This window comes from Colius striatus, chromosome 9, assembly GCF_028858725.1.
Source record: "Colius striatus isolate bColStr4 chromosome 9, bColStr4.1.hap1, whole genome shotgun sequence".
Taxonomy (NCBI): Eukaryota; Metazoa; Chordata; class Aves; order Coliiformes; family Coliidae; genus Colius; species Colius striatus.
The window spans coordinates 15,148,667-15,160,034 of NC_084767.1; positions in this window are offsets into that span (position 1 = coordinate 15,148,667).

Sequence of the window (11,368 nt, forward strand, 5' to 3'; positions counted from 1 at the left end):
AGCTGCACAGACCCCATCCGTCAGTGATGGCTTTAATGCCCAGAATATTCCTGGGTGGCATTGTATATAGCTTGGGGTGGCTTGTGTGAGGATCCACACTAGGCACTGGTCCCTCAATAATGCTCTGGCACAGCACGAAACACTGGGAGATGAGGAGGAAGAGAGAAGTGCAGAGGAGGAACCGTTTGTGCTTCTCTATACTTGATGGTCCTTTACTACAGTTCCCTGCCTCTATGTTTTTCGAGTAGGGTGGTGGTGGTGGCACATCTTGTGTTATTAATGAAACCAAAAATACTGACACATACTCCGCAAGAGAAATTTCCTGGATTTTTATCTACAACTATTGTTGTTGTTTTAGTAGCATTGTGGGCTCCTTATTTAAGGGACATCACCTTAGTAATTGACAGAATTCAGAAGTTAAAGCTATAGGTACGAGGGAAATTAGGCTGGAGTTTAATTATTGCTCTCAAGCCAGTATAGCACAAAAAAATGTATTCCAGCAGTCCTTACTCTTGTTCAGTGCCTGCTGTGGGATACCCACGCTCTGTGGTGCAGACAGTGGTACCTCCTGCCTAGAAGTGCCTCTGCCCTTCTTGGCACTGGACCATGCACCTTGTCGGTGCTGTGCTGTCCAGGGCTCTTTATATGTCAGGTATTTCATTAGGGATGAGAGGAGGAGCAGGCTGCATGTGTAGGATGGGGAAGAATGACTGGGTAAAGGGGTGAGGATGGGGGATGTGTTTGTTTGTTACCCTCTGGCTCTTTATAGATTACAACAAAAGAAATGGTAGAGCAAAGGAGGAGTAAGGCTGTAGCCAAGGGAAGGTGCTTGGCAATGAAGTCTGTTAGAGCTGTCCTCCTGGGTGATAGAAGTGGAGGCACTGAACAAAGCAAAGGCACCAGAGGTGTCTAAGAGGTCTTAGCTGATTGTCAGAGATGCTCCAAGACTGCACAGGCTTGGAGTTAGGCCTGTTAGCTTCCACCATCATGAGAGACAGCGCTTCTTCCTCCAGGAGAATGATGAGAAAGAAAGTCGTGGTGGTGTCTTCTAGGGCATTCAGCCTCTCCAGAGGATTTCCCCAGAGGTGGGGTCTGCCAGCTCATGCTAATGAGTTGAAATAGCAGTGAACTTTGTGGTAGCTACAAACCTCGGGACAGCAAAGTGTCTTACAAAGGAAGTGGAGAAGCGAAATTGGTGTTTGCACTGCTGTGTTAGCTTCCCTTGGACTTCTTAAAGCCTCAAAAGCGATGTAACTCCATCCCTCGTGTTCTTGGTTTACGGCAGGTGAAGGTAGGAAGACGCTTCTGCCTCCTCTGAGGCACAGCATTTTGTATAGTTCTAATTCAGCCAACCGAGGAAGGTAATTACCTTGTTAACCCTTTGTAAGATGTGACTGATACAGCTCCCTCTGGTTTATTAGAAGTGGTGTGTACTGTTAAAATACAGCATACTTTACAAAGAGCCATTAGTTGAGGGGGAAAAAACCATTTCTGCTATACTATCAAAGTCAGCTTTACCTAATGATGTTCACTTGAAAGGGTTCAAAGTGTTATTTAATAAAACTTGAGGACAATCATCTTAAAGGATTCTTTAGAAGTCTTTAGAAATAATTAGTAGCCCAGTTTAGCATCTTGGGTGATTTATGCTGGTGGGAGAATGATTTGTCCTTTCCACGTTGCTGGCGAAGTGTGATGTTGCTGTGAGTAAACTGGACAGTGTTTACAGATCTGCTAAAGCAGTCATGCTCTGAATAGTGGCCGTTTAATTGCCTCATGGTTTTTCTCACTATACATGCTTGTTTAACAGGGTTTTGAAAGCCATCTCTGGAAGCCAGTTATTTGTGTTTGCTGCAGATGCTGATCTGGTCAGGGATTATGTCCATGCTGCAGTCACGGATGTAGCTTGAAGCATTCTACTCTGCAGCAGTGTGCCTGTGACCACGTGGAGCTCAGGGCACCCTAATGCTGCAGGTACCTGCTCTTGCTGTGCAAAAGGAGCACTGTGTCCTTGCTCCACTGACTTGATGCTCCTGCAGGAAATAGATTAAGGTGGGATTGTTGAAAGAGCAAAGGATCCTGGACATTGTGGCCAGTGAGCACAGAGACTTGTAGCCTTAAGCCATTGGATAGGCCAGGAGTTCAGCAGGATGGAAAAACGAGTTAGATGTTTCAGAAAGCTAAGATGAGAGAGGGGGAGGAATTTGTGCTGAAAATGAACACGGCTTTAGGGGGTTCCAATGCCATTTGTGTAGTATTGTTGATCTTCAATACAGCATTTGGAGAAGATGCTTTCTAGGTTCTGCTGATGGCTTCTGCAAGACACATGGTGTTTGTGAGATCTGGGTAGCAGTGCTTGTCCTCTGAGGAAGACCTGTTCTCTCACAGTAAATAACTAATAAATGACAGAATGAATAGCAGCAAATGAATTCATTATCATAAATTTAAATCTGTGTACAGAGTTCCTTAGTAAACTATTCTCTTTTTTTTCTCAATTCCTTGCTCAAGGTTTGCCCTGCCTGTGGAATAGTAGTTCAAATACACTAGGATGCTTCTTTTTAATAGCATCACATTGGTTATGTTAGAAATGTTTTGTCTAAGCAAATGCACTCTGAATACTTTTTCCACTTGCTGGTTTTTTACGAAGCTTAGCAGGTGTGTGGTGAAGGCCTTTCCTTCGTTGGTCAAATGTTTGTTCATGTCCTAAATATAACTTGTGGGAATTTGTGTGTATTTTGGAGCTGGGGAACACTTTTCTCCTTTACTGTCTTTATAGATTCAGAGGATTGAAGTGTATGATTAACATTAAACATGTGAATATTCTCCCAGGGCTCATTTTTTGGATCAAAGGCAGAGTGCTCACTATATTGAGAGGATGGAGCCCACAACCATTAAATGCAGGGAGCTGATCTGCCACTTTGCTTGTCTAAAAAGAGCATGTGATATGAGTACTTTGGATTTATGTCTGTCTGTGCCCCAAATCCCTCTGCTAACTGCTGTCTTGATGTTCCTTATCTATAAAGTGCTTAGAAGCATTAACAAACCTTTGAGATGCTGCCGTTATCCCCATTTTCCAGAAGGAGATACTGAGAGAGTTTGGTGATCTGCTGAGGCTGTAGCAAGTTACGGACAAAGCTGAGCATTGAACTTGCAGCCTTTAATTCCCAGCTCCATAAGGCGAGGGCATAAGCGCAGCTCTCTGACAGTGCTTGTTTAAACATTGCCATCTTTCACACAAGCAGAATGCTCCTCAGATTTCCATCCCAATACAAAGGCTTCTTATATCATCTGCAGTATTAGACTCCAATCCAAAACGTTGTCTGTCTGTAGGAGTGAGCAGCAGCCTGTTAAGGGAGAGAATGTCAGAGAGAATTTTGTACTGTCCCAGCTCTTAGTCGTGAGATGTGTTGCGAGGAGAGCCGCTGTGTCAAGACATCTGTAACACAAAAGGTCACACCTTAGAAAACGTTTCTGTTTTCTTTCCTGTGAGTTCAGTGGTTCTTGATTTGTCACTGATTTAAAAATACTTAGAATGCCTCTACAGAGCCAGAGTCCACGCATAGAAATATAGACATGCAAAGTGTGTATGCCTATGAGCTGGCAAATGAATCAGTTTCCAAATCTGAAATTTGCGTAGTGTCACTTTTGGCATGAGTTAGTGGTTTGTGGGTTTTTTTCTGCCTGGTTTTGATTTGCTTCATTTCCTTAAGTTCAAAGAATTTCTCAAAACAGAATGGGCAAACTTCACGTGGGGAGGAACATGCACTGATCTTGCATGGCAGCACTTGTCACAGGCCGGCATGGAGGCGAGAGGCTGGCGCCCTCCTCCCTTGTGCTCTGCCCTTTGTCAGTAAGGCTCTCCTGGACTGATGCAGGGCCCCAAGGGAAGCTGCAGTGGCCAGGCACGCTCACACCGAATCAAATAACAGTGACAAAGGACAGCTTCTGTGTATTTTGAATTTTTTCTTCAAGAAATGCAGTTCATCAAAATCCAGTGTTTTGTCATAGAAGGCAAGTGACAAATTTGCAACAATTCCCAAGTTTCCCACAGGATTGCTGTGTGATGTACCTGCACGTACAAATGTGAGGGACAGACCTGTTCTAATTGGGAATTTACAACCTTTGTGTGCTTTGTGAATGAACCACAACCGTCCCGAGCTTTGCATGTATATAATGGCATCTTTTCCTCTTTCCTTTTATCCTCTGTAGGGAACCTGTGTTCTTCTGAACTAATGCTCTCTTCTATAAATGACCCAATCAGCCTTCATCACTGCTCGTTAGATCAGAAACTTCATTAGTTAATAGCACTGCTGTTCTTCCTTTTTGTCCCTACTACAGCAAAGCTCATGGCATTTACAGACAGAGTTGTTAGTCATTAATATTCTTTGTATTCTGCATCTTTGGCTGCAGAAAAGAAGGCCTTTCATCTTCTGCCTTGCTTTGTTTTTTAGAAGAAGCCAAGTTTGACTGGAGGAAAAAAGAAACCAAAAAAAACATTTCTCTCCTGCTTTCTTATAAGCTTCCAAGTAGTCTCCCCTGCTGACTTTGTACTTTCACAGTAGACAAACATTGACTTTGTTTCCACAGAATATAGCTGGTTTATTTTTTTTCTTGGTTTACCTTTTTGGTTATGCCTCAGCAACTTGACAGGATAGGATTAATTATCAGCAACTGTCTATTTTGCTGAAATTCTCATTCTTTCCACAATTTTTCTATCAGATTTATTGTGCCTAAAGTCAAATTGGTGTAATGAGAAAGTATGCATGTGTCTAACATGAGAAAAATGGTGAAGGACTTTCCTGTTTTGGAGCCTGGAAGATTGTTGTGACTGGTCTTTCGATTCTTCTTTTGTTTAAAAGAAATCAAAATGCTGATACCCTGGAATGTATTTTAACTGTACCTACCTTGAGTGAAATGTACATGGACAAGTGCAATAACCTACGTTCCTCAGTGGGGGAAGGCTTTCTTGCCATCACTAAATGCTCAGTAGTTGTAAGAGGTCCAATCTGGAGCCTTTGCTAATCTACAAGACGCAGAGGCACAGCATTCGATGTCTATGGAATCTCACAGCTTGTTTCTGATAAGCAGGTCCAAAAGCAAAAATCTTCTTGCCTGGGATGTGTGTTTTGGTACTAAAAAAATCACTTCATGTTTGTTAAATGCTTGTTTGAATGTGCAAGAAGTTCATATTGATTCTGCTCAGGTTTCATCACTCCTAGCTCTGAAGCAGTGCATATTGCAGTGTGATCATTAAGTGTGATTACTGCATTTTTGACCTATTTAAAAGTCTCTGGCTGTGAAATTCCAAAGATTCTAATTTAAGCTATAAAACAGATTATTAATGTACCATCACTTACACATTTCATGGCTCATTTCCTGATTACAGCAATTCCGAATGTGTACGTATAGTTTGTTCTAATGCATGTGTATAAACATATACCATGTGCAGCCTGGTCATTTGGGCTTGAGGCTCACGTTCCACCCAGCTTCCACAACTTGAAACAGATAGAAGAGAAAGCCGCAAATGCAAGAAGCTGTGACTTTCCACATGGGTGCTAGCAAAGGGCCTGATGCTTTCTGCAGTCCTGGAGCTCAGGAGAAGGTATAGGAATGAGGCTTATGCAGGAGTATAGAAGTTGGACAAGAGAGTAGACTTCAGGAAAGTCGTCACACAGTTCTTTGCTCTGCTCTGTGGACTGGAGAGGGTGTCCTCTGAAAGCACCATAGCTCAGTGGCCATCCCTGGATTGCTGCCAGGGTAATTTAGCTATATCAAAGCCATAACACCAGCAAGGTGCTACATGTACTCAGTGAGTCTGCAGAGAACAAAAATGGCTGTTGGTATCTGATGGGTTTTTTTTCCATCACTTCACTGAAATCTGTCATCTTGGTCAGAGTGGAAACTTTGCAGAGATTCATGATGCATATGCACAGAAACAAGTTTGGGGTTACAGTTACATAGGTCACTTATGATTTGGTCATTAGGATAACACAGTATGAAATAACTCTCTTAAGGTGGCAGGTGAAAGCGGATCCAACAGAGAAATTCAATTTGAATGATCAAGAGCATGTGAAAATGTTGTATAAATATCCTGTGACCTGCTCTCTGCATGAGGCCTGAATTGGTGAGGCACTTCTGTGCACACTTATATTGAATCTCTTCCTGGTAAAAATAGAGAAAAGCTTACATCCTACTAAGTTTCATAGGATTAATTACGTGCTCAAAACTGCATCTAGGGATTTCTTCCTGAGCTGGCAGCATGCTTAAAGCTAAGTGTCTGGCTGGCAGAGTTTAGTGCTATGTACCAGAGAGGTACATAGCAGTCCCAGTGTCTGTGATTCCCACTTTCATGCTTTCAGAAAGCAGCATCCCTTGGGTTTGGAGATGAAGCCTTAAAATCTTTGTGTTGGCTCTGCACTTACAGCCTGGGTGTGCTTGAATAGCAGCATGTTCCCATTCCCGTTCTGCAATCTAATAGCTGGTGCTGCTGGAGAGGTTTGGGTGATGTTGGAGGTGATTGGGGATCTCTAACATAACTCCCACTGTTACCTGGTCACGGAGTGTGGTCCTCTGTGTTTTTCTCAAAGGTCAGAGTAAGGTACAATACCTGTTGTCAGAAAAAGGAAGTGGAGGGGGTGGGGATAGGAAAAAAGAAGACAGATGAAAGAGTTAATTTGGCTTTTGAGTCATGGCACATGATCAAAGCATGACCTGACAGAGTCAAGTAGTTCTGTGCTGAAGGTTTTTTTTGGCTTTATTTAGAGTGGTTGTTATGTGGTTTGGTTTTGTTTGTTTGTGACTTTCTGGGTTTTTTAAAATCAGTTTGTCATTTTAATAATGGTTACTGTGTCGATCGCATCCAACACAGCCAAGTCGGGCAGCAAGCAAGGTTTGGAAGATCAGGGCGTGAACTCTCTTTACTTTGCTCTCTTTAAAATACATAGTGATGACAAATTGACACGTACATTAAACCTGTAATCTGGCAGAGACTTTAAATAGTTGAATAGTTTGGGGCATGTGAGTAGTTCCTTCAGAAGTCAATAGGGACAGTATCTGAGCCTAGGCATTTGCAGATTAAGGCTACAGGCTGTTAGCTATTTAGCTATTTCCTTACTGCCGTGTCAAGTACTGGGCCCTCTGATGTCTGCCTCTGAGATGAGCAGTGATTTTACACAAGACTGGGATGCAAGTTGAAAGCAAGATCTGGAGCAGAGCAAGGTGAGATGGGGGTCTTCTCTTTCAACATATGTAGGAGAACTGTGGCACAGCTGAACCCCTCATGCGTTCAACATGCAAGATGTGAGAAACAGGCAATAGGGCATGATATTTGTGCCTGCTAAGGAGCAGTGTCCCCTGGCATTTTCTGTCCTGCTCCAAGGAGAGGAGATGGAGGGAGAGGTGCAATTAGTGCTCCCCATCTCTGAGCGCTGCTAGAGGACAAGGCCAGCAGTTTCCTTCATGGCTACTGCTCTGCCAAGAGCTAGAGGGAGGAGAAATTTTTGGATCCTTTCAGCCTCCATGGAGGCTGCCAGCACAAGCCTTGTATACTCATTGTGTGTGTCAGGGATAGGACTTGTGCTTTTGTTCCTGCCTCGTGCTTATGTTAAACAGCATTTCAGACGTTCAGTGAGTATTGTTTTAAAGCACCCACAACAGAAGGTTTATAAAGGCAGAGTTGCTGTCATTTGTTACTTGGTTGATGGAGATGATTTGAATCCTTCTGTTTGCCTCACAAATGAGAAGTTGGTTGTGAGGCTGGCTAAGCCCTGGTAGAGGATGTCATTACATAGTGTACACAGCTGGGAGAGCATCAGCTTGTCGTTTGCAGTTGTCTTATTTCTTAATGTGGTGTAGTAAATTATAGATGTGTACACACACCTACAGAGCATTTCATTCATAAGCTGCAAGACGGCAGTGTGCATTTTGAAATTGCTGGTTTGGGGTTTGTTTTTGTTTCCTAGGTTAAGTTCATTAACTGGTAATAGCAATTTCTTAAAAATAAATAGATCACATAAGAACCATGTGTCCATTAGTGATTCTACTCATAAAAATCTTGTATTTTTTCATTTTATGGAAGACCTTCTGTGCAACAACCTTTTTGTTCTTTATGGTGGTTATTAGCTGTTATTAGATCACTTCAGGAAGGTCATTATTTGGAAACTGATGTGCTGTGAGTCTTGGAAGCACGTGCCACTGCATCACATAAGCCAACAGAAGTATATCAGAGTATAGGTTGTTAGGAAAATGTGCAAGACGTTTGTATAAATAGGGATGATTACGACTAAGTCCCTCTCGTCACATTACTCATATGCCTCTTTCTTCTGGGGTATAGCAGTGCTAACAGCTAGAGTTTGTGTATTAAAGCAAGTATCTTCCCAAGTGGAACCACAAGTGACAGCAGAATTATGAATAAAGAGCAGTCAGTACTGATGGTGAGGCCAGCATAACATCCAAGTCTGGCTGTGGTTAGTAGAATGTGCCCATCTATTAAGCAGCTTAACTTGGTGTATTACTGTGAAATAGAAAGAAGCATGAAATATGTGATGTGAATAGTAGGCTGGATTTCCTTGTCACTTTGTATTTTTGTTCCTGGGGCTGCCCTGGCTTCTGAATTACACCCAAGTGAATGAGAGGTGGATTTCTACTTCTCAACAACTTTCTTTTTTTCTTAATTTGCAAACAGCAGTTTAATTTTTCTCTTGTAGCCCTAGATTTGCAGCTTTCATATTGGATAAAATGCAGCCAGTAAGACTAATTGGTCCAAATGTTTTGTTTTTCCTGATCAGATGCTGACTGCTACAACCTCATTCAACTCCATTAAAGAAAATAGGTTTCTCATTAATGGGAGTTAGATTGGACCATTAAAGGCCAATTTCAGTAGAGGTATTAGCAAATACTAAGGCTTAATCCACAGCATTTTGCAGTCAGTAAATCGGCAATTGCTATCTACACAATACCAGGTCTAGTAGGGGTTTGAGTGTCTTTGAGATGGAGAGTGCTTCTCTCCTTCTAAAGTTTTCTGAAATTGGTCAAATTGAGATAAATCATGTCCATTGGAGTTGCTTAAAATTCTGTTCTTCACTGAGAACTGATGGTGGCTGGCTGTGCAGGGATAGGGGAGATCAGGAGCTTTTTCACTTGAACTACAAATAGCCTGCTGAATGTTTGTATTCTAACCCTGAAAGAGTATTACAAACTGCTTTAAAACACTTGCTAATCGTTTTTGTTACAGATAGCCAGATTTTACTTCTTCTGAGCATTTACATGCATTAAATTTCCTTTTAAGATTGTTGTGTCTCTCTCACCTCTCTTCCCGGCAGGATTCTTCTTTTACAAGCCATGTCCAAATGTCTCAGTGGTATATTTTGGAAAGAAATTACTGTTGTATAAAGACAATGTGTATGAGTGTTCTCGGCAAATAGCACAAGAAATCTGAGATTCTCTTGCGCACCTATCTTGATGTCTTGACATGTCCCATTTAAAAACTCTTATGGCATGTGATTTTTATGACCACATGTACAGGGGAATGTGTAAAGTGCTCAAGATGTTAGGGACTGGGAAGATGCATGACGACTGCTTTGTGTAAGATGATCTGTGTTCTGAGGAACAAATGGTGCATTGAGATGACAAATGGAGCAGCGGAGGTGCAGCTGGGCTGCATGGGCTGTTCAATAGTTGAGGTACTGCTGAGCAGAGTCTTCTGCAGTGCCAAGAATATTAAAAATGCATTTGCTCTTTGCAGATGAAAGGATTTTGTATGCTGGTCAATATAAACAAGTTCCTGTTTAGACCTGAGCATTCTCAAAATTAATGTTATAGTTCTAATTGATTTAATTAAATCAGGTTCCAGGATCTCAATTTGCAGAGTTTTCTGATAATGGTTTTATTACTTGAAGGTTTTCAGGCAAACAAATGTCTTCTGTTATCTCGCTTGCTGGATGGGGTATCTGGCAATAATTAGTGCATTAATCTTTCTTTGTTAGGACAGGCTGTTATCCACTTTTTGATAGACAGATACAGGGACAGTGAGATGATGAAAGTGCCACCATCTAGATTTAACACTATCAGTGTGCAAAGGACAAGTGCAAAGACTTAAGGTTTTGTTATCTTACCAGCTTGGGCTGGGAGTTGCTGAAATGATCCTCGCTGTTGGCACTGTGGGGAGCCCGGTGCTGGTTTGTTGGCTTTCCACTTGGTGAGATGCCATGTACTAATATTGCATCACTCTGATTAGTTTTGGTTCCTCTCACTTGAGTTTGAACATGTGTTGGCTTTCCTTGGTAGATCAAGAGGGAATTAATGCCACATTCTACTTAAATGTTTGTCAACAGCTAAAATCCTGACAAAAGTGCTCCACCCCAATTAGTAAAGCAGCAATTAGGAAGACTTAATTAGACTCAGACATCTGAAATCTTACTGCTTCATGGGCCTGGAAATGCTGTAGCAGAGTACTACGTGCAATGAACTTTGCTTAGTGTTAGCCCTGCACTAATGAGCAGAGTTGCTTGTTCCCTCATTTAGAAGTATTTGACCTCAAGATATGAAAGTGTGTCAAGGAGCTGACTTTTAGATCATGGAAACTTGTGTTTCAAGACTCCATCAATATCTGGATTTTATTTAGATGTATCTACTTATTTCTACTAATTAACCATGCCAAGTAACTAGCTTAGCAAGGCCAACTTAGAAGATAAATGACGGTAAAATCTTGGGAAGAGAATGTGTTGGGGTTTTTTCCCTACAACAGGACCAGAAGAATTTGTACCCATGAGTTAGATTTGCAGACCCTTTGACCCTCCCACCATTGGTGGTTTTTTCCTAAAAACAAGGATGCTGTCAGTACAAGCCACTGTTTTGCCAAAAGGGCCATTTACCTTTCATAACAAATAATGAAGAGCTATATAAATATTCTCCATATGCTGCTACTGGATTGCATTAGTGAAATATATCAGTGTTTGTGGCATGTGCATCCCCACGTTTTATGACACCACTTGAAAAATGTGAAACATTCACATGAGTTATTTGGAAGACGATGACAAGACCATTTGACATATCTATGTCTTAAACAGAGCATTTTGAAGCATAAAGTGGAAAGAGAAAAGCATATGTGACCAAGCATCACTAGCGCTGAGGTAGCAGACTTCAGCCCATGTGCTATGAGGAAGATAGCTGTGGGACTTTCCAGATTGATGCCTTTTTTTTTCCTTAGTGTGACTTGTGACACCAAGTGCTTACAGGGACCAAGGAGATAGTGACTTGACCTAGGTTGACCTACTTCTGCAGGGGATTGGACTAGATGATCTCTAAAGGTCCCTTCTGACCCCTACTATTCTATGATTCTAGAAAGAGCTGCTCTGGGTGCCCTTCAGAGATC